General features: G+C 40.7%; 1 long non-coding RNA gene across 1 annotated transcript in view; it reads right to left on the bottom strand.

Moving 5' to 3' along the window:
- The window catches only part of LOC139032614 (uncharacterized), a 611,315-nt gene that overhangs the window by 540,431 nt on the left and 45,767 nt on the right, over nt 1-25,117 (bottom strand). The window lies entirely within an intron of this gene.

A 25,117-nucleotide genomic window follows, 5' to 3' on the forward strand; every position in this document is an offset into this window, starting at 1 on the left:
CTCTGCTCCACTGATTTCTTATTATTTTTTACAACTTCTAGTTGATTCTCCAAGAAGAGTTGTGTGACCTTGCCAGAGAAGCTCTGTAATTCTCTGCTGGCAGCAATCTGGTCAACTGGTCAACCAGGGAGCCTTGGTTTGGAGAGACTGACCAGGAAATCAAAGCCAATGGCATAAAGGGGGTTCTCAGTGCCATTTGTAAAAATAAATGTTTCAGAGTCTTAATAACCATGAAGGAAAAATTCTACTATATAACCACTTCCATTTTTACACATTGAAAAACTGGTATGAAAAAGAATTATATTTTGGCAAAAGTTACAGGCTTCCAAGGTCAAAATGAAAGTTTTATGTTTTGGCTAAAGTTGAAGATACTGCCTTTCCTTAATGGAAGATGTCTTACCAGAATCTGTGGATTCTCTAGTGGAAATAGAAGAATTTGCTTTTTGGTCCTCCAACTTTTTGCATATTCTCTACCTCAAAACTAAGTCTTTAAAATATTCAGAAATGTGAATTATGCCTGAGAGGTAGTGCATAGACTTAAGTGAAATTGAAATATCACATATTTACATTTTGTTTCAAATCTTTAATATCCCTACACCTCAGTTTTCCTTACTGAAAATTATCAATCATGGTCATCATCAATACTATTACTATTAGTAAACCTCCATGCACATAAATACTAAAGAGGATTGGTTTAAAACACACATAACTTCATTTCATGTGAGCGCTACTAACAAAGAAACCATCTGCTGACTTAAATGAATCAGTCTTAAAACACTGATAACAAAGGAAACTTTCAACAGCAGTTTGCTTATCCCCAAACTAACATATATTCAGTTTAAAGGGCCTCCTACTTAATTCCCAAGTCTCTTTTGTATGTAAAAAAGAAACCTTCACTTACAATGTTATAAATGATATTTAGCCAATTTGCTTTACAAATGATTCCTTTAAGATCTTTAGAGATCACACAGGTAGAAAAAAAATCCCTCCTTTCCTTTTGTTCCATAACACTCAGAAACTCGTTTTGATATGTCCTCACACCTAACCAAAGCCGTGAAAATATGTATCTGAAACCAGCTGTCAATCAGAGCCACTACAAGTCTCCAAGAGGCAGCCTGTTAGGTTTCTAAATATCAGAACTAATCTTCCACCAAAGTGCCTCAAAGTCTACAGATAGCAAGTGCGCTCGAGAGAGCCAAGACTGAATTTGTACTCTGACTGGGTCATCCCAGGATTAAGAGTGGGTGTGTTTTGACTCAGCCCCTGACTCTCCTGATATTGAAGTTAACTGTACAAAAACATGGTTTCCCATCAGTCTCAGTGCTGGAGGAAATGTCACATTTTTTCTTGGCCCTTCTCTCTTAGAAGCATAATGTTGTTATACAACCTCAGAAAAGATATCATTGGAAGAAAACCTCCTTTAACACATCCCCCCCCATTTTCCATATTAGAAGATAAAGGCCAAGAGGCCAGGACATCACTGTTGATGCAAAAACCAGGATTTCTCTTGCAAAATTCATAATATTTTCTCTAAACCATAATGCTACCTGAAGAGAGATTTATTGCAGATTTATTGCTGCATGGCCTAGTTGAAATGGAGAAGCAGAAGATTATATGCTTCTTTCACCTGGACCTCATGGGTGGTCACAAGGCAAGTCATCCAGATATGGACTCCCTGTTTTTTGCTCCTTGGAGCTCTGTTCTTGCAGCACTTAAGTCATCATAGTTTTAGCCCACATCACAGAAGACCTGCGAGGTGATGTAATTTGAGGTTATATCAACCCATTCGATATTATACTCTCCTCTTTGGCAGGTTTATTAAAAATCAAATGATAATGAATGAAAAAAGTTCAGATTGCTGGATTGTGCTGCCTCTTAGGGGTAGCCTGTAAAAACACAGACATGTTGAGTTGTGTGGCGCTTATTTAAGAGCTTTTTTTTTAATATAATTGCTTTACTATGTTGTGTTGGTTTCTGATGTACAACATCATAAACCACCCACACTTATACATAGATCCCCCCATTAAGCCTCCCTCCCCTCCCAGCCCACTCCTCTAGGTCATCACAGAGTGCCGAGCCAACAAACTGAGGGGGTAACATTGACGTGTATACACCGCTGTGTGGAGAATAGACAGCCAGTGGGAAGCTGCTGAACAGCATAATTGTCTCAAGCCCCACCTGGATGAAGATGAGTGATCAGCTGTCTCATGAAACTTGGTATATTACTCCAAAAATAAGGGATACAAGTTTGCCCGAGTAAAGGTTATAAAAAATGGCACCGGCTACACCCAGGGGCCTTTTAATTAGATAAAGACTAAACAACTATATTCACTTTATATTTTCCATGTATTCCTCAAAAATATTGTGTGTAGTAAAATGTAAAGAAGTCTCACAATTATACTCCTTTCCTCAGATCATTATTAGAGATGGTGTAATTGAAAACCAAAATTAAGACTGGACTTGAAGTCAAACAAATTGACTTCTAGATTTGACTCAATCATGGTCCACGGTCATTCAACTTCTTTGACCTTGATTAACTTATCTGCAAAGCAATGATGCAAAGTTAGATGATCTCAAAGATCACCTCTGCTGCTCCAGTATGCAATTGTAACATAGTGATGAGCATAATATGTGTATTCATTTATTCAACAATTATGAGTTAAAAAAATCTATTATGTCCTTGGCACCGTCATGGTAGATTAATAAATGAGGATTTTCAAGGGAAATTCTCCCATGCTGTGGGGAGAGCAAACATCACGTCCTGAAATTAAAATGCACACTATTTATCGTCTCTCTGGGTTTTGATCTCCAAATCAAATAGCAAAGAGCCCTGGTCCATTAAGAAATAACTACCTACAGAATTTGCTCCTATGGCCCTTATTAATGTATCACTACAGGGGATATATTAAGATCTGAATTCTTTTGACATTTACAATAAGGTTTGTGGTTATAAACACAAGACTGCACCATATTAAAACTTATTAGCATATTAAAACAGATTAGATGCTCGAAATGCGCAAAGGCAGTTTGGTCTTGCAACTCCCTTGGGGGGGAAGAAAAATCTAAGGGTAGTAACAGCAATAATCTCAAATCACAGAAATGCCTTTGAAAGTTGGTTTTACAGCGCTAATTTGCGAGGAAAACAGATAATAAAAAGAAAACTATTCAGTGGAAGTCATTTTTGAGGACATCCATCAGCCCTGGACTACATAGCCCAGTTTGCCTCATTAATTCAACAGGATGGTTCATGACCCACTGACCGAGGTACCCAAACAAAAGGAACACAAGAGCCCCAGGAAACTGGACGATGCCTATGAGTGTGTGCTTCCTCTTTGACAACAGAAGAGCTAATAGGTTACTTCTTCTTGGATTAATAAAACTATATGTATGTGGGTGTGCACATAAACACAATAAAGAGATGAATAATTTAGCTTTCTAGTATATTAAGGATAGGTTTTAAAAGCTATGGGACCTTAAATTTCAGTGCTTAAAGTTGCTAGAGTTCTATTTAGCAAAGGTAAATAACTTCAAATAATGTACTAAATGTAAATATCTTCAAACCATTGCTAGAGTTTATTCATTCCTGTGTGCTAAGGACTGTTCTAAGCACTGGTATGTTTTTTAAAAGTCATTGTTTTTCACAACATCCTTATGAAAACATACAGTGACTGTCTCCACTTCTCAGGTGAAGAACTGAGACAAAAATCAGTCGGGGAACTCGGCCAAGGATACCCAGGTAAGGGGAAATAAAATAGAGTGTGGCTGTCATTTTAGTCACTAGTCCTGTCTGACTGTTTGCGACCCCAGGCAGGGTAGGTGCAGTGTAGACCCCGCAGAGCAGGATCCGCTATCTGTGGGATTTCCCAGGCAAGAATACGGCAGTGGGTTGCCAAAACTGATGGCCATGGCCAAAAAGTCTGGCTGCGGAGCAATAAATCCGCTCGTAGGCCTTACCCACTATCTCTCTGCACTCCCTCGGACAGACTACTAAGCAAATGAGCTCACTGACTCCTCTCAGAACCCAAATGTAAGGGCAGTCCTAGAGGGAAATAAGTGATGCCGTGAATGGCTGCAGCCAAACCCACCCTTCCATTCCAGACGGATCCTAACTGCCAGGGCTGCTGTGAAATACTGCAGATGGGGCTGAGACGACAATGCATTTTCTCACAGCTCCAGAGGTTCCAAGGTCAAGGTGTTGGCAGATTTGGTTGCTCGAAGGCCTCTTTCCTGGGTTTGCAGATGGTGGTCTTCTACTGAGTCTTCGCAGGGTTGACCCTCTGTATGTCTGTCTGCTCGTCCCTTTTTACAGGGACACTAGTCCTATCAGACCAGCACCTTACCCTAATAACCTCATTAACTGCAATTACCTCTTCAAAGACCCCATCTCCAAACACAGTCACGTTCCTGAGATGCTGGGAATTAAGACTTCAACATATTCATTTGGAGAGAAAACAGTTCAGCCCATAATGACTGTTTTTGTTCATTTTTATGAGCATTCACGCAGGTCAGGAAACTGAGCAAAGCTGCTGCAAAGGTTGGGTTCTTTGAACACACTGCAATTAGAACAGAACTAATGTGAATAATTACCCTAGTACTTAGTAATCGTTCACACTGTGCACAGTTCTATACCAAACACCCATGAAAGGATTTCGAAGTTTAGTGTATATGAATGTGGTTGCTCCTTGTGAATGTATGGGTGTTAACACTCTGCTTGGTGTCATGAGAAATGTGAAGAAATGGAACAGTTCCCTCCTCTGGGTATTGGAAATCTTGTTGGAAAGAAAAGGAAAAGATACATGTAAAACACTAACACAAAAACATAAAAGCAGTATCACAACAGACGCCAAAAAGACTTTATAATCACAATTACATGGGGTGGGGGGCGGGTGGAAATAAAGTCTGAACTCGGAAGAGACAATGTCAGTTCTAAGAAGATATCATGGACTAGAAAGGCTTTGGGGTGGGGGCAGGGAGGACTCAAACTTGACTTAGACCTTTAAGATGGGTAAGATTGAAGGGACAAATTGAAAAGAAGGCACTTCAGAGAAGCAAAGCCCAGAGGACTGATCAGAGAATAGCCAGAAGGTAGGTTTTACTAAAATGAAGGGACAGACTGAAAGAACTGATGGACACTGGCTAGAAAGGTAATGTCCGGAAGACATTGGCTAGAAAGGTAACCGGCTAGAAAGGTAGGTTGGAAAGATTACAGGCAGACCTCCAAGATATATCAGGTCCAGTTCCAGAACACCACAATACGGCACATATCACGGTGAAGAGAGACGCACAAAAGTCTGGATTCCCCAACACATTTAAAGGTGGCTCAGACGGTAAAGCCAACAATGCAGGAAACTGGGTTCGATCCCTGGGTCAGGAAGAACCCCTGGAGAAGGCAATGGCACCCCACTCCAGTACTCTTGCCTGGAAAATCCCATGGACGGAGGAGCCTGATAGGCTACAGTCCACGGGGTCGCAAAGAGTCGGACACGACTGAGTGACTTCACTTTCACTTTCTTTCCACAATCCTGTAGCCTACATGTGCAACAGAATTGCTGTTGTTCAGTCACTAAATCGTGTCCGACTCTCTGTGACTCCGTGAACTGCAGCACACCGGGCTTCCCTGTCCTTCACCATCACCTGGAGTTTGCTCAAACTCATGTCCATTGAGTCAGTGATGCTGTTATAGAAGAAAACGCACCTAAAACTGTATTGTTAAGACATGCTAACCATCATCTGAGCCTTCAGCAAATTCCAGTAGTAACAGCAAAGATTACTGGTTACAAGTCACCACAGCAAATACAGTACTCAGTTCAGTTCAGTCGCTCAGTTGTGTCCGACTCATTGCGACCCTATGGACTGCAGGCTTCCTTGTCCATCATCAACCCCCATAGCTTGCTCAAACTCATATCCATTGAGTAGGTGATGCCGTCCAACCATCTCACCCTTTGTCATCCCTGTCTCCTCCAGCCTTCAATCTTTCCCAGCATAATAGTAATACAATAATAATCAAAAAGTTTGAAATGTTGCAAGAATTACCAAAATGTGGCACAGGAAACACAAAGTGAATAACGCAGTTGGAAAAATAGCACTGAAAGAAGCTCAGCACAGGGTTGCCACAGACTTTCAATTTGTTTAAAAAAAAAAAAAAGTATCTGAATTGCAATAAAGTTAAGCACAGTGTAAAATGAGGCATGTCTGTATATACATCATCTACAATTACCCAATCTTGGAAGGTGAGTATTATAATCATGAAGCTACAGAAGAGGAAAGCAGATGCAAACAGTCTCCTGAATTAGCAACAGTTATGGTGTGATCAGCTGGTAATAAACAGCAGGGCTGGAATTTGGGAGATCTGCACCTTCAAGTTTCAACACATCTACAGCAAAATTTGGTTACTAGGAAAGATACCATTGACACATCTTCATGTTTATTCCTGCCCGAATCAAAACCAAAATCTAGTAATAATTTTGTTAAAAGACAGCAATTTTTTGGCTCTCATACACAAAAACTCCACTCAAATGGTAGGACGAGGTCTTGAGAGCAGGTTCTAAGCACTGCCGTTAGGCTCAGCTTTAACTGGAATAGGAGCATGGGAGAGTTTATGGGGTGTCAAGAAGTCTATACTTGCCTCCCCCAAAAAGCTTCTTTTCTTTCAGTACTTCTGAACAGGGACCAGTGCCTTCCATCCCCTGGACCTTCCTGTCGGGGTGTCTGTCTCTTTCATCATCACCTGCGGCATTCAACGTGCCTCTCACAGTCAGGCAGGGACCCGGTTACTTCTCCTTTAGCACTTACAGAATCAGTAAATGCAAAAGCAATTATGTTAATCAATTACTAAAGCATTTCAAAACTAGTAATAGATCTAAATAGGTAACTTCCTGATTCCACTCAGCCAGATTCGGTGGGAGAGCAGGGAAAGACAGTGGGCTCTGAAATCATGTGTTCCTTGCAGAAAAATTCAGCTTCATTTCTCAGTATCTGGTTGACATTGTTGGAGAAGTAACTTAACTCTTCTGAGCCGGTTTTCTAATCTTAAGTGGCAAGTAAATACTTAACTCACTGAGTTGTCACAAATATCAAATAACATGCAGAATAAGTACCATGCATGATATAAAGCAGTTGCTGAAGAGATAGCAACTACCTTTCTTTTTCATTTTACTGAATGCCCTTTTTGATTAAAAAAAAAGAAAGAAAATAACAAGTGCACTGGCCATTGAAAAGAGTGAAGATGGAACATGAGATCTCCTCAAGCAGAAGTAGGGCAGTGGTATACGGCTAAGTCAGATTTTTATAAAAGCCCTGTTTGTAATGTTTGCCCATTTTTGTAATATAGATCCACCCTTCTATGGCTAATTCCAAGCTACCAGTAATATAACCACCAGCTCTCAAACTTCCTAAATTTTTAACAGTCTGTCCTTAGAAGCCACACTAGGCGGCTCCATATCAGAGGAAACTGATAACTGTTAGTTTCCTCATGCAGTATTGGGCTCTTTGGTCCATTTCCTGTCTTGTCTTCAAAGCATGGGTGTAAGGAGTGGTTAGGCTGAATTCAGAATAAGCCAAAGTAAACACTGAGAGCTGGGAGGAAATACTAGTTGCTGAGTAACTATAAGAAGCATATTGGACTCTGTGGGAGAAGGCGAGGGTGGGATGTTTCGAGAGAACAGCATCGAAACATGTATATTATCTATGGTGAAAGAGATCACCAGCCCAGGTTGGATGCACTAGACAAGTGCTCGGGCCTGGTGCACTGGGAAGACCCAGAGGGATCGGGTGGAGAGGGAGGTGGGAGGGGGGAGCGGGATGGGGAATACATGTAAATCCATGGCTGATTCATGTCAATGTATGACAAACCCACTACAATATTGTAAATTAATTAGCCTCCAACTAATAAAAATAAATGAAAAAAAAAAAGAGAAGCATATAGGTAAAGTCAGAGACTTCTATTAAGATATTTAGGTAATTGCCTAGTCCCCGTGTTACATCCTCAGCACTTCTGATAGTGCCCAGCACATAGTATTGTCATCTATCATTATTGGTTGAATGTAGTGATTAGATATTTTCTCTTCATCATAACTGAAACCTGAATCAATACTGTACTGCATTTTCAGGTAAGTAGAAGTTTCATCTGTAACTAACTTAGAGCTTGTGGACACAACATACCAGTCTGAAAATTGGGATAATGATACCTGCTTCCCAGAGTTAAATGCCTACAGCCTCCTGAAAGGCAAAGGTTTTAAGAGTATAGGCTCAGAAGACGTAAAAGCATCATGGTTCTTCTACCTAGGATCTGTGCAAAATAGTCTAGTGAATTATTCTCTGTGTGCCTCAGTTTTCCTGTCTTTAAAATAACTCCCAAGGTTGGTCTGAGGATTACATAATATAAGTTATATAAGTTTCTTAGAATGGTGTTTGGTACCTAGGTAATGCTAAGTGTGACCTGTTACTGTTTGTAATGTATTACCATTAAATGAATTCATTTTCCTGCTCATCCCTGTTTCTTCTTGCTTATGTTGGTCTTCATGGCATTCAACATTTTTGATAATTTGACCCTAGTGGCCAATCTAACCTCCCCTCTTCTGCACTTCATCACTTCCAAGAGCTTCCTCAAGGACTCACATTCAAAACAAGCTTCTAGACCTACCAGAAATATCTTTCCTTCCTGCTTTCTCCCACTGGTCCACATCTGCCCTAACCCATCTGGACCATACCTTCATTCAGCCTTCACGGTTCTTCCTGCTCTGAAACCCTCGAGCAAGTACATTTATGCCACAGAGTTAATCAATTGAGTATATAGCCCCTTGTATTTTCCTTTTTGCTTGAGAAAAGGAATTATGCTATTTATCCTAGCTGTAGAACTGTACAGGAAATTCAGTACCTCCCCCAGTAACTACGCCTGGATTTTCTCTTTAGAATTTACTAGGCTATGGTATCGATAGCACACATGCTCAGTGGCTTGGCCGAGTCTGACTCTTTGCAACCCTAGGGACTGTGGTCTGCTGGGCTCCTCTGTCCATGGAACTTTCCAGGCAAGAACACTGGAGTGCATTGCCATCTCCTCCGCCACTGGATTTTTCCCACCGAGGAATCAAAGCCATGTGCTTGTAGCTCCTGCATTCTCTGGTGGACGCTTTACCACTGAGCACGTGGGAAGCCATGGGGCCTTTAACAAAAGAAGTTTGGTTTGCAGCCGATGCCATCTGCTTTACAATGTCAGCCACATAAAAAAGAACAAAAGAATGCCATTTGCAGCATGGATGAACCTAGAGATGATCACATTAAGTGAAGTAAGACAAAGACAAATATATCATATTACATATATGTGGAATCAAAAAAATGATACAAATGAACTTATTTACAAAGCAGAAATAGACCCACAGACATAGAAAACTTAGAGTTACAAAGCTGAGGGTTGGGGGAGGGTAGTGGGGTGAAAAGGGATAAATTAGGAGTTGAAGATTAACAAATAAATACTACAACATATAAAATAAACAAGGACCTACATGACATAGGGAACTATATTCAATATCTTATAATAAGTTATAATGGAAAAGAATTTGAAAAAGAAGATATGTATAACTGAATCACTCCATTGTACACCTGAAACTAACAACACTGTAAATTAAACTTCAATTTAAAAACATGTTTTGAAAGCAGATCAACCATGTAAGAGAATCTAGTTAGGAGATCATATTTAATTGCTTCAAATTATTAATCATTCACTGTTAACAGCATGCTATTTGAATGGTAGGTATTTCTGAAGTTTTAAGTCTGTTGTCATGGAACTGAACTCATTAGATTATGATAAAGAATGTTTATTTCAGTGGAAATTTTACATATCAAAATGCAGTGAAAATATTTACTCTGATCGAAATTGAAATCGCAACGTGTAAAAGAAACAAAGAAAGACCCTTAACGGGATGTTATGTGCAGATTTCTTTTCACTCTGATGATGATAAATGGAGTGTGGCTGCCCGGGCCTCTAAAGGAGTCAGAGCATCACGTGGGATATCCTGAAATAGCAGAAAAAACAATTAAAACCTCATAAACGCTTGCGGATGTGAGTTACCTAGAGAAATCCGCACCGCACGGTGGGCGCACGCGCAGTTGCTATGTGCGCCCCACAGTCCTCTTTTTATTTGCACTCTAAAAGTTGTTTGTGAATATTTTCTAATTCTACTTGATCCCACGAGACGAGGCTACTGTCTGCATTTGCCCTACCAAAGAAATTTTATGACTGCAAAATTAAGGCTATCTGGATCTGCAAATGTCACACGTAATATACAAAAAGTCAATCATGTCAACATTTGAAAAGTTAAACTAAGATCCACCACCACCAAGGTTCCCTGACCAATGATTTCCTGAATTAATTATCTAGGATACAGGAGTTGTGTTTTTTTTTTTCCTACTTTTTGTAATGCCTCTTTGGAATGTATTGCATGTCTTGTTTATACAATCCTACTTTTCCGGGAACTCACTGACAGAAAGCAGGCACTTAAGAAATGTTTTTCTATAAACTGACCTTTAAAACAGAACAATAAAGACTGAAAACAATCACAGTAAACCAGATATAATGGTATTTATTGGTATGCATGCATGCTCCACCGCATCCAACTCTTTGTGACCCCATGGACTGTAGCCCGCCAGGCTCCTCTGTCCATGGGATTCTCCAGTCAAGAATAATGGAGTGGGTTGTCCTTTCCTTCTCCAGGGGATCTTCCTGACCCAGGGGCTGAACCTGAACCTCCTGACCTGACAGGCAGATGCTTTACCATCGAGCCACCCTGGGAAGCCGTATATTGGTACCTGCAGACTAAACTCTAAATATATACGTTTATAAAATGAAACACCCAAACACAAAGAGAAGTTTGAAAGATTGGGCTTAGTTTTAGAACCTCATAAGTTTTCATAGGTAATACCAACCCAGTGGGGTGATCCTGAGAGGAGAATACTAAGGAATAGTATGCTGACTGCAGCATCAGGGGTCGGGGCAATTGAAGCCACAGGTCACCCAGAGCGGACCTCGTGTGTTCTATTTCCCTGATAGCCTCAGAGGAAGTGGGCTCCTGGCTCTCAATAAATGTTCATGAAAAGAATTAAAGTAGTTTAAAAGAAAAAGAAAAAAAAAAAAGCAGGATTTCTGAGTGAGTGATGTAGAGAAGACATCTGTTAGCAGCAGGCCGATTTCAAACCAAGTCCAGGAAAGGGACACTTGTAGGGGTGGGAGGGAGAGGGGAAGGGGAGAGCGTCCACATTTTGTCTCTTCGCGTCCCATTGTCTCTATGTCCCTTCATTTCTCGTTTCCTCCTCAGTTCTTTTTCTTTTCTCCTTTCTTCTTTAACGTCCTTTGCTTCTTCCGTTGTATCTCATGGCTTCTATTTATTGATTTTGTTTCTACCTCTAGTTACTGGCACTACTGACTCCATCCCCTGTAAGTCACTATTAATTATAGTTTGCTCCAACGTCTTCAAGCAAAGTGGCAATAAATTGTTTTTAATGGGCACATTCTGCCACTTTCAACAGATTTCAATAGAGATGTATGAAAACAGCAGGCAAGGCCTAAAGCCAATAGGATGAAGAAATACAGCAGTGTCCAACAGGTTGTGTGGAAACATGTTGTTCGTTGTGGCATGAAGGAGCAGTGGTGGTGGCAAGGGAGGGTGAAGAGGTCTTACTCCTCAGTCAGAACGGATTTCCAAAAGCAATCCTGGTTCCATCTGGCACTGCCCTACTTGAAAACCCCCATGGAAGGGACATCTGTTACAGATGCAATACCTCGGCAGTGGTGAAACTAGTAATTCCACAAGGCTTCTCTAATTCAGTTCAGTCGCTCAGTCATGTCCAACTCTCTGTGACCCCATGGGCTGCAGCATGCCAGGCTTCCCTGTCCATCACCAACTCCTGGAGCTTGCTCAAACTCATGTCTATTGAATCAGTGATGCCATCCAACCATCTCAGCCTCTGTCATCCCCTTCTCCTCCTGCCTTCAGTCTTTCCCAGCATCAGGGTCTTTTCTTGTGAGTCAGCTCTTCACATCAGGTGGCCAAAGTATTGGAGTTTCAGCTTCAGCATCAATCCTTCCAATGAATATTCAGGACTGATTTCCTTTAGGATGGACTGATTGGATCTCCTTGCAGTCCAAGGGACTCTCAAGAGTCTTCTCCAACACCACAGTTCAAAAGCATCAATTCTCAGCACTCAGCTTTCTTTATAGTCCAACTCTCAGATCCATGCATGACTACTGGAAAAACCATAGCTTTGACTAAACAGACCTTTACTGACAAAGTAATGTTTCTGCTTTTTAATATGCTCTCTAGGTTTAATATGGTTTAATATGCTTTATGGTTTAAACCATGGTTTAAAATATGGTTTAATATGGTTTAATAGGTTTAATGAAAAGTGAAAGTGAAGTCACTCATTTGTGTCCAACTCTTTGTGACCCCGTGGACGGTAGCCTACCAGGCTCCTCTGTCAATGTAATTTTCCAGGCAGGGGTACTGGAGTAGGTTGCCATTTAATATGCTTCTCTAAAACATAACCAAAATAAGGACAGCACTGTCGATAAAATCACCTTTCATGAAACTGTGAAAATAGTTTTACCTTTAAAACAGTTTTCTGAATGGATTTAATAGTCTAGAGAAATACAATTATAATTCCCAATAAGAAAGCATTCAACATGTTTAATGTAAACATTTTATTGGAGCGTAAGACACACACAGAAAAGAGTACCCACCACAGGTATAGCTGGTCTCCCTGGTAATTCAATGGTGAAGAACCTGCCTGCAATGCAGGAGACCTGGGCTCGATACCTGGATTGGGAAGATCCCCTGGAGAAGTGAACGGCAACCCACTCCAGGATTCTTGCCTGGAGAATTCCATACAGACAGGAGCCTGGCAGGCTACAGTCCATGGGTTGCAAAGAGTCAGACATGACTGTGTGGCTATCAGTATCAGTATAGGTATACAGGTGGATGACTTTTCACCAATCATAAATCTATTTCCTAAATTTAAAAAAACCTTTATCAGATTCCTCGAAGCAACCTCTGTCCACTTATACCATCACAACCCAAAGGTAATCACTGTCCTAATGACAGATATGATAGTTCATTTTTGCCCGATTTTGTTCTCCATACAATATGTAATGTAATATTTCATCTGTTATTCATTTTACTATTGATAATGCTTAATATTTTAAAATAAGTTCATTTGAGTTAGGTTATTTTTCTTGGAAGTAACATGCATGAAATGGAAAACCTCTATGAATGAAAAATTCACACAAATATTTACCAATGATATAATTAACTTTGATAGATTTAAAACAAGTATGTCAGGCATCATGCAGCATAGTTAGGAAACTGCAGCAATGTGTAATCCCAAGAAATCTAAGAAACTAAGGAAAAAGATAAACACTTCTCTAATCAAAAATATTAATTTATAGCATATATACAAACTTAAGTGTTTAATAATTTGCCTTACTATGAAATTAATATAAGTAATATTTACTTGGGCTTCCCTGGTAGCTTAGCTGGTAACGAATCCGCCTGCAATGCAGGAGACATGGGTTCAATCCCTGGGTTGGGGACAGCTACCCACTCCAGTATTCTGGCCTGGAGAATCCCCATAGACAAAGGAGCCTGGCAGGTGACAATCCATGGATTCCCAAAGAGTCAGACATGACTGACTTTCACTCAGTTTACTTCATGTTTACATTAAAGTAATCTGAAATGTTTACTTTAAATAATCTAAATGTTCATCTTAAAAAAATATGAAAGTTTTTTACAGATAAATACAGAGTTCTATGTTGTTTTCCAAAATCCCATTATTTAATGAGAGGATAGATGACACTTCAGTTTTACAACAGATTGTAAGGAAAAAGTTCTGGGAGATTTAGATGATCCAATTGGATGGTTCAACTACTTAAAAAAAAAATTTAATTCAATCCCAGGCTATAGTAACAGCAGTATAATACCCAAGAAGAATAATGATTGAATTCTCTGAAATTGCCACACTCTTTCTGGCATGTCACATGTTCTTGTTGTACCTTAAAAGAGACAATTGTAAACTAGGTTGTCTGGCAGAGAGAGCTGTTTCTTCAGAAGGTGTGGTAAGGGTTTCCTGTAATGAATGGCTGAAGAAACGGAATATTCAGGGTTACAGATAGAGTTTTGGGGGACATGATAGCTGTCTCCAGATATTTTAAGAATTGCCACATGAACAGCAGAATGGATTTAATTGAAACTTTTCTTTAAGGTAAAGCTGGCCAAAATTAAGTAGCAAGGAAAAGATTTTGCTAAATATATGTAAAAAGTTCTACCTAATAATTATAGTTGTCCAGCAGCAGAATTGGCTGAGTCAGAAGACTGTTTCCCTTTAGAGTAGAACTTAACCTTCAGGAAAATAATTTTCTCCAAATTTAAGAAAGTTCTGCCTAACGGTTTATAATTCTCAGCAATACGATTTGCTGACTCAAAAAGGCAGTGAGTTCCATAGTCACCAAATGCCTGCAAAGGGAAGACCGCATTTAGGGATGTTTCTACCTACACATGGCAGTCATTACAGAATCCTGGAGTCTCCCTGAATGTTAAACTCCAATGAGTTTATATTTTGCAATCACTGAATAAGTTTTTACATTATCTATTCTTCTTTCAAAAGATTTATACTATGTAACTGAATTTTGCAGTATGTTTTTTCTTTTTGTGTTGAAGGATAGTTGATATACAAAGCTCTGTTAGTCTCAGATGTACAACAAAGTGATTCAGATATACGCATGTGTATTCTTTTTCAGATTCCTTTCCACTGTAGGTTATTATAAGATATTGAATATAGTCCCCTGTGCTATGTCCCTGCCCTTGTTGTTTATCCATTTTATATACAGTGATGTGTACATGTTAATCCCATACTCTAAATTTATCCTCCCCCACCCCAAATTTTGCAATATGTTTTAAAACTTGGGCACAACATGTTTGCTTAAATAACTAAATCTATTGAAACTTTCTGCACTAGCAACTAGTAAAATGCTAAACCTTTTCATCAATCGCATACCCCTGTATCAATCGGGATAATCAAAGTAGCGATGCAGAAACCAAAGCCCCCAGTCTCAGTGGCTTTGGAGAACAAGGTTGATTGCTTGCCCTGACTCTGTGCCCACCGCAAGCTCCTGGATCTAAGACTCTGGACGCAAACAAGTTGCATAGCTGTCAGTTACTCCCTGCAACATGGCCGTTACTAAGGCAGAGGAAGAAACAGCGGAGGTCACACAGGCTGTTAAAGCGTCCACCCTGTGGGCGCATACATCACATCTGCTCAGATTTCATCAGTTAAAGGAGGTTTAATAATTAGGAATTTTAACAGTGGGTGGGATGACCTCTCAATTACACTTCTCTATTTTGCTCTTTTGCCTAATGTCAGGACTGCTACCCAGTGAGAGAAAGGCCATCACAGATGCCTCCAGGAAACACCGCCTCGTTGCAATGATTTCTGTGCATCCTTAAAAAACAGCACATTTCTGACACTACTGCAAACTAGATCTGAAGTTGGGGCGAAAGATACTAGAACTTGAAATTGGTCTTTGCTTTCTTTCAGTGTACTAATGAGAGTTCTCAGTTGTTGATTTGGTGTAATTTGGTGATTAGAAGTGAACTTGTTCCTGAGAAAACTGTGAGGCTCATGCACTAATTTCATACTACATATGAAAGTTGTAGAGATTACGTTTGGTTTGCCACACAAGTGGAACAGATCTCTCTCACACACACACATACGACAAAAACCTCACTAGTCGCTGCTTCAGGAACTAAGAAACTAAATCAACTTTCATATATTACAATGTTTCCAGCCCCTTCTGTTACTGCCTGTGCCTCTTTTCTCTAGAAATATAAAATAAAATTTAAATCCTCCTCAAAAATATTCATTTCACCAAATTCCATTTTTGTGGGGCTTCCCTGATAGCTCAATGGAATGTGCCTACAGTGCAGGAGACCCTGGTTCGATCCCTGGGTTGGGAAGATCCCCTGGAGAAGGGAAAGGCTACCCACTCCAGTATTCTGGCCTGGAGAATTCCATGGACTGGATAGTACAAGGGGTCACAAATAGTCGGACATAACTGAGTGACTTTCACTTTAACTATTGTGGGCAAAAGACAAGATGATGTAACTGTGGGTAGCAGTCTCCTATGACAACAGTGAAATAGTCATCAGACTGAGATATTTTGATCAGTGACTTAGAAGGAAGTTGCCTGTTATAGGTCAACTTTTCATCCTTCTAAAGTCATTCTTGTATGCCTCCAGCATCTGTCCGGCCCCCTCCTCAGTACTTCCATCATGTGTCCATTTCACTCCCTCCTGCTTGCCTAGAAAAGGGGTCTCTCTTGTTTTAATAATCTAGCATTTTCAGTGGAACTTGCCTTCAGATCTGTCAAAGCATCATGCCTTGATGAGAGGCAGTTCAGACAGTTCCTATGTTAAACAAATCTGTGCCAAGTGTCTCCACGTGTCAGGAGGGAGGCCAGGTACAAGATTTCAGGATGACCAGGGGCCAGCCCCCGACCTCAGAGAAATAACAGTCCTGCAGGAAAGGCTGAAAACAAGATATCAGATCATGATGGGGTGTCTCATAAACAAAAGCATATTTCTCATCTGCATTCTTTCCTTTTGCTCAAGTATTTAAACACACTTAGTCCCAAATGGAAAACCACTTAGAAATTATCCCTGAACACTTGTCTCAGGACTAAGGCTGACTAAACCATCTGAGATTCTCAGTGGGGCTTGTTACAAATGCAGGGATCTTTCCTATAGATCCTTGGATCTTTACCAGGAAATTCGGATCTGTAAGTCTGGAATGGATCTCTGGGAATACAGTTTTCCAAAGCTGCTGGGTGATGCTTGTACACAACCAAGTTTTGGAACTTCTGCATCAAAACAAATAATGAGACTGCCTTTCCGCATATATACACAAAGACAAAAAATAGGCAATGAAGAATATTTTAATGACATTCCTAAGAGCGCATTGGTGTATGCCTACAAACCAAAATATCAAAGGCAATCTAGGTCTATTTTTTCAAAACAGAAATTTTATGAGTATGTTGTGAGTATGGAGAAAAGCTTGTTTCTAAACATGAAATGGTAAAAAATGGAGCATCACTCAGTTTATATTGTAATAACATGAATGACAGATTGGGAATATATAGTAAGAGAGCTAAACTACTGACTCCAACAAATCATTATCAAAGTAACATTAAATGGGTCAAGAATTTACATAAAATAATTTTTGAAAGGCTGTGAAGTAGGTGGAATGAAATATACGGGATCAATAATCAAAACAAAGCCAAAGGAAAGAGGGAATGTTAAAAAGACAATTTACGTACCTCAGGAAGGAAAACACCCTGAATAAAATGGAAAAAGAAGAAAATCAGGAAGTAACTGAATTTAAGAAAGAGGCATTTGGGAGAGCTAGATTGCAAGATGAAGTTAAGGAAGTGCAAATAAACCAAGATGCATCAGCGATGGGAAAGGAAAGGGGGAGATGCGAGAGTATAAAGTTCATGCTAACGCACTTTTCAAGTAGCTGAGGAATTGGTATGAAAATTTATTGAGCAAAAAGACAGAATGTATATCTCATACATAACCACACATCTAAGTGCCCTGGCTTATTCCCAGATCTGAGTATGGGAACGCAACTAGCAAAGTGGGGTTTGGGAGAGGATAGTTTAAATTCCACTGTATGTCCAGATACCAAGCCCTGGGAATAGACCATCCATCCACAAAGAAAGGAATTGCAAATATTCGATACAAATGAGCTGATGGTGCAGAACCAGAAGGCACCAGGCAAAGAAGAGATACAATAAAATCCAGCGACTCATAAATAAACAAGTAAGCAAGGGAAGCCTATATGGCACCAATAAATCCAGAAAGCCACAGAGTTAATACTTAGGTTGGAATCAGCTGAGCTATCTGATAGTTCATGAGGCTATTACATGAAAAAAATGTGCACGTTAATTCATCCACAGTCAGAAACACAGTCGGATTCAAAAGAAAAAAAAATAATATTGGGCGCTTTATAAAATTCAATGCAGCCAAAATAATTTAGGTTTTCTTGAGAAATCTGATTGCAATTTCTGGCCTACTTCTTGAAGTAGAACATAATCTTCCAGAAGATATCAAATGCTCTACAAGTCTAAAGACACAGATTAACACAGTAAGCAAGTTTGAGAACGAAGGCTAGCTTTGGATGGTTATGGACAGTTTGGGTCACCTCATTAGGGGATTGGTCACAGTCCATTGCGTGACATCTGACACGAGCTGTTGTGAAGCCCAGGTCTGCTTCTTCTATTATTAATTTCTACCCGAGGGCAAATGCCAAGAGAACTTACTTTACTTTCTGCCTCCTGCTGCCATTTCAACTGTCAGGAACAGCAGGAGTCAAAAATGAAAGTGCCGCCTTAAAGAAAGGCTGTGCCACGGTGTCATTTTTAAAACTGACAGCTTTGTGCCGTCCGGAGTCTTAAGGAGAGGGATTGTCACTTGTGCTTCCTGTTGCCATTTTGACAAAGGAAGACATTCCCCCACCACCAAAGGCAACAGCAATTTTAAAATGGCAAGTAGAAACAGGTTTGCAAGTTGCAAGGGGGATCTCCTTTACCCCAAAGACTGTAAACTATTATGGGACACAGAATAGCTTAAGAGTCTATTTGTTAAAAAAAAAAAAAAAAAAGAAAGAAAGAAAGAAAGAAAAATGGAGAAATGGACTTTTCTGTCTGGGCTTTAATAAAGAGGGTAATTTTCAATGTGAGAGAGCCTGCAACAAGCCAAGATGGTAAAGAAATGCCAAGATTAGTTAAGTTTTTAAAAGATGAAGAGAAACTGTATTAGCTTTGTATTCTGTAGAAAAGATCATTCAGTGAAGGTAGCTCCAATGGAAACAGGAGACTGAAAAGAACAGAGTGGACAGCTACTTCAAGGCTAATTGTTAAAATCCAGGGGAGATTTTTGGCTCAGATGGTAAGAAATCCTCTTGCAATGCAGCAGACATAGGTTCGATCCTTGGGTCAGGAATATCCCCTGGAGGAGGACATGGCAACCCACTCCAGTGTTCTTGCCTGGAGAATCCCATGGACAGAGGAGCCTCGTGGGCTATAGTCCATGGGGTCGAAAAGAGACATGACTGAGTGACTGTGACTAACTAGGAGAGTTTTTTAAAGAGAAAATTATTTTAAAACATCAAAATTCAGTGTTAAGAAAGCAGAATAGTTGTGATAAAGAGGCAAGTTTTTGGAGGTTCAAGAGAGAGGGGACCTATATATATACCTAGCTAATTCATTGGAAAAGACCCTGATGCTGGGAAAGACTGAAGGCAGAACCTTGAGAGCTAAATTAACTCTCCTTTGCCAAGATGCTTTGAAGGCAGACTGCTAAATCTGAAATTATTTGTGGCCTTTCAAGTGAGAAATATCAAAAACAGGTTCTTTTAAAAATCTACCATTTACTAATAGAATAACCTTGAAAAAAAATCTCTTGATATCTCTCATCCTCACATGAAGATGAGCCAGACTGCAAAAAAAAAAAAAAATGGGAAAAATAAGATCTCGTCAGGATGTGGCCCTTCATCACATGATAGATGGTTACTTTACCTAACATGCCTTCACTTAAAATAGCTGATAGGAGAAAACATAATTAATTAGGCTTGAGGAGAGTGAACCTCTTCATAAGGGACATTGCTATAAAAATTCCCTGGAAGTAGAGGTCGGGAAGATCCCCTCAAGGAGGGCATGACAACCCACTCCAGTATCCTTGCCTGGAGCATTCCGTGGACAGAGGAACCTGGCGGGCTACAGTCCATGGGGTCGCAGAGTCAGACATAACTTTGTGACTCAGCAACAACAGAGGCTAATTAATGCTTGTATTTTAAATCATTTTTGTACCGAGTGCTTAGGTAAGTGAATCACGTATCACACTGTGTCTCTCCTTCGCTGGTATGCGTGCTGTCACTTCAGTCATGTCTGACTCTTTGTGACCCCATGTCCATGGGATTTCCCAGGCAAGAACACTGGAGTGGGTGGCCATGCCCCACTCCAAGGGGATCTTCCCAGCCCAGGGATCGAAACTGTGTCTCTTCTGTCTCCTGCCTCGGCAGGCAGGTTCTTTACCACTAGCGCCACCTGGGAAGACCTCCACTGGAGATGAAGTAAACAAAACTGATGAAGATGAAACTCCCTCATGCCCACTCTGAGTCCCCAAGTTTGAGGCCATCCTCTATCATCTATCAAGTGTTGCCTGTTGCCAGAGTAAGAATTAGGATTTCCGACCCACAAACTGCATGGTCTTGGGCTTTTGAGAAATTATGTAGCTTTGACCTTCTACAGCGCTGGACCTCTGACTTTTCTTTTTTTTTTTTTTTTTATTTTTATTTTTTTAATTTTTATTAGTTGGAGGCTAATTACTTTACATCATTACAGTAGTTTTTGTTATACATTGAAATGAATTAGCCATGGATTTACATGTATTCCCCATCCCAGTCCCCCCTCCCACCTCCCTCTCCACCCGATCCCTCTGGGTCTTCCCAGTGCACCAGACCCGAGCACTTGTCTCATGTACCCAACCTGGGCAGGTTATCTGCCCTAGATAATATACATGTTTCACCTAGATAATATACATGTTTCAGTGCTGTTCTTTTGAAACATCCCACCCTCGCCTTCTCCCAGAGTCCACAAGTCTGTTCTATACATCTGAGTCCCTTTTTCTGTTTTGCATATAGGGTTATCGTTATCATCTTTCTAAAGTCCATATTGATCCACCCTCCTTTCAACCCAGTCCCAAGTTTAAATCTCAACTCGCCAGATCGTGCTCTCTGAGTCCCAGTTTCCAGGTCAACTGTTGCCCATGGAGCAGCCTCACAGCTCCACTGAATGCTCTTGTAGGATGACAATGTAATGCTGGGGATGGGTGTATTTGTGTGCTGATTCCTAGAAGATTTAAATATCCATTACACAGCATGTGTGGTCGGCTTTACAATGAGAGCAGCTTGTTCAATCATGACCACACCATGTATTATGTGTCTCTCATGTGACAAGTTGCAATAAATTCTTTCTTCCTCTTTTGCTGGCTGCTATACCCACCCTCTACTTTGGAGTTTCTGGGGGGAAAAAAATATTTATTACATACTTTTTTATTCAGACTACAAATGTAGCAAATCACCCCATTACTTCTTGCTATTTTTCTGTAAAGAAAAATATACAGTATCACTTTCTATTCTTTTTCTAATCTTTCTATTTAGATGACCTATAATGTGATACAAATCAAGAGTTTTTCCGGTGTTCCTAATCCCTCCACTCTCCTAAAATTATATTATTCATGATCACCAATGACATTTTAACAGTCCTCTTTATTCCTTATTCATTGCATTACATGCCAGGCCATAAATGTTGAACAAACCTCAGAGGTAAAGTAAGCACCCGAGACTGGAGCAAACGTAGCAAAATTTTAAGGAGCACCAAAGCCTTTGACCATGTGGATCACAACTACCTATGGAAAATTCTTCAAGAGATAGGAATACCAGACCATGTTACCTGCCTCCTGAGAAATCTATATGCATGTCAAGAAGCAAAAGTTAGAACTGGACATGGAAAAACAGATTGGTTACAAATTGGGAAAGAAGTAGGTCAAGGCTGTATATTGTCACCCTGCTTATTTTACTTATATGCAGAGTACATCAGGCGAAATGCCAGGCTGAAGGAAGCACAAGCTGGAATCAAGATTGCCATGAGAAATATCAATAACCTCAGATATACAGATGACACCACCCTAATGGCAGAAAGTTCAGAAGAACTAAAGAGCCTCTTGATGAAAGTGAAAGAGGAGAGTGAAAATGTTGGCTTAAAATACAACATTCAGAAAACTAAGATCATGGCACTGGGTCCCATCATTCATGGCAAATAGATGGGGAAACCCTGGAAAACAGTGAGAGAGTTTATTTTGGGGGGCTCCAAAATCACTGCAGATGGTGACTGCAGCCATGAAATTAAAAGATGCTTTCTTCTTGGAAGGAAAGTTATGACCAACCTAGACAGCATATTAAACAGCAGAGACATTACTTTGCTGACAAATGTCTGTCTAGTCAAAGCTATGGTTTTCCCAGTAGTCATGCATGGATCTGAGAATTGGACTATAAAGAAAACTGAGTGCTGAAGAATTGATGCTTTTGAACTGTGGTGTTGGAGAAGACTCTTGAGAGTCCCTTGGACGGCAAGGAGATCCAACCAGTCCATTCTAAAGGAAATCAGTCCTGAATGTTCATTGGAAGGGTTGATGTTGAAGCTGAAACTCCAATACTTTGGCCACCTGATGCAAAGAATTGACCCCTTGGAAAAGACCTGAGAAAGATTGAAGGCAGGAGGAAAAGGGGACGACAGAGGATGAGATGGTTAGATGGCATCACCATCTTGATGGACATGAGTTTGAGCAAGCTCCAGGAGTTGGTGAAGGACAGGGAGGCCTGGTATGCTGCAGTTCATGGGGTTGCAAAGTCAGACACGACTGAGCAACTTAACTGAACTGAGAGGCTGTATGATGTCAGTTTCAAAGACAGTCCACCCTGAGCGTCAGACAAACCTACCTGCCCATCAAAAACTGTTGGAAGATTTGGCTCCCTGGTTTAGAAACATCACTGACTGAGTCCCATTCCAGGAGGATTTTCATGCAGGAGGTGAATGGACACCAACTAGAGACTAGAGATACTGGGAGCAAGGACTCCCGACTTGCCCTGTATCCTGAGTGTGAGAGCAAGTGTGCTTTTATGGTTAAGTATGGGATATTCAAGTTCTGCTGTGTGAGGTTTCTTTGAAATTGTTCATTTCCACTCAAGAAACAAACAGGGCCATAGAATGCCCAGCACCCAGGTATGTAAATGACTTATGGAAAAATTCTTGACCTATGTGCTGTCTTACAACATATATACCTCAAGGCAATACTAGAGTATTGTAACAAAGTGCACTTTTGATGACAGACACACAAAAAAATTGTAGGTAGATCACATGTTTAAGTGTCACATTGGCACCGAAGCAAAAGACCACATTTGATTTAGAAAATAATGGTGGTTGAATCTAAAAACTAGTAGATGGTAGAATGGATACAAAGTTAAGAATGGGATTGTGAAACAAAGCATCACTCCCCAGTCCTCAGCTTCCTTTTGTCTGTGGAAAAACTTTACCCAATGAATAAATTTAATCAGAGAAGTGAGAAAATGCAGAAATAAAGGAAAACAGTCAAAGGAGACCAAATAATAGTATAGACATTAAGCATGGTCAAGACCTTTAGTTCCTTCTCAAGGGTTATAGCTAATATTCTGAGCCAAGTCTTTCAAGTTGTCTTATAGATACTGAAAGCATGGTGGAGAAGTTTACACGATGATCAGTTTGTAGCCGTGACATGCTAAGCCGCTTCAGTCGTGTCCATCTCTTTGTGACCCTATGCTGCCTCAATTTTGAGTTGGCCTCAAAGAAAATGAGAGCACACCGACCCTGGAACTGAAGAGGAGCTATACCTAAAACAATCAAGAGGATGCTGCTTGGACCACTGATGACCAAGTATAAGATGACTCTCAGAGCTGCCTGTGCTGTTTCTGCATGGAGCCCCCTCCCTTTATCTATAAAAGCTCTTGCCCACTGGTTGTCAGCCCAGGAAGTCGGCCTTTGGACAGGAGTCAGCCCAGACTGCCCCCTTTTTTCTGAGCCTACTGGCAGGGGTGGGGGTAAGGAGCTAATGAGCGTGGAGAGTTAGAGGCTAGGAAATAACGGCCATCCCATCCTGACACCAGCATGGTGGCTGCTAAAGAACTTGACCATCAATTCTATCTTAAATTCTTTTCTTTCTTTTTTCTAAGACATTCTAGTTTTCCTCTAACCTCTTTCAGCTTTCAATCTCTACTTTCCTTGAAAACTTTCTTCCTCTTCTGAACACTAAATTTAGATCATGACTGGGTTCTCTCCATAGATACAGCATGCATGCTAAGATGCTTCAGTCACGTCTGACTCTTTGTGATCCTATGAACTAAACATGCTGAACAACACATTGCTACAAGACTGGGGGCCTTCCCAGGTCTCTCAGTAGCAAATAATCTGTCTGCCAAGCAGAAACATGGGTTTGATCCCTGGGTCGGGAAGATTCCCCTGGAGAAAGAAATGGCAACTCACTCCAGTATTTTTGCCTGAAAATTTTCATGGACAGAAGAGCTGGAGGGCTACAGTCCAATGGGGTTGCAAAGAGCTGGACATGACTGAGCGACTAAATAGCAGCAACAGCTAATGACTGCCTCAGAGACTCGGGCGCTGTAACTTTTCCTGCAGCTGTCTTTACCTGACTTAGATCGTCCCTTTCCAGTAGAATCAAAGTGTCGAGTGTTCATGGTCTATTTCTTTTGACAAAATTTGCCTCTTCCCAGAAAGGCTGCATAAGGCTGAGGAAATGGGATAGACTTTGGCCCTTTAGACACATTACCTTTAATCAAAAACTACATCATCTGATGTCCAGCCAACGACCAGGTCGCAGGGCAGACAAACTCCCAGGAATGCAAAGCATGAGTGATTCTTCAGCCTATGCTGTGCTTTGGGCTCACAAGGAATCGTCCAGTCCCCAAACACCTCCCCCATTCTCTCTGTCAATCTCCCCCATACTTAATTCCATTGCCTGAAATACAAGAAGTAGAAACGCATTCATGGTAGTCAGCACCTGGAGACATAAAGAGCCTATTATAATTGAGTATCCTAGAGAGATTATGCTGAGAGGGGAAGAGAGGGAGAATGCTACTCATGAGCAAGTAATCCTAGCAGGAAAACTTTCTAGTGCTCCCCCACGAATAACAGGAAGGAGACATCCTGCGTCCACTGAGCAGAGATGAACTAGTAAAGGATGCACCTTCTGTTTCAGGAGCCTCCATGAGAACTGAGCAAGGCCGAGGAGCAGGCTTCACCAGAACCCTACCATGAGACAAGCACAGAGTAAGAAGGGGCTTCCCTGGTGGCTCCGTGGAAAAGAATCTGCCTACAATGCAGGAGATGCGGGTTCAGTCCTTGAGTTGGGAAGATACCCTGGGGAAGGAAATGGCTATCCACTCCAGTATTCTTCCGTAGAGAATT

Source organism: Odocoileus virginianus, chromosome 32, assembly GCF_023699985.2.
Source record: "Odocoileus virginianus isolate 20LAN1187 ecotype Illinois chromosome 32, Ovbor_1.2, whole genome shotgun sequence".
Taxonomy (NCBI): Eukaryota; Metazoa; Chordata; class Mammalia; order Artiodactyla; family Cervidae; genus Odocoileus; species Odocoileus virginianus.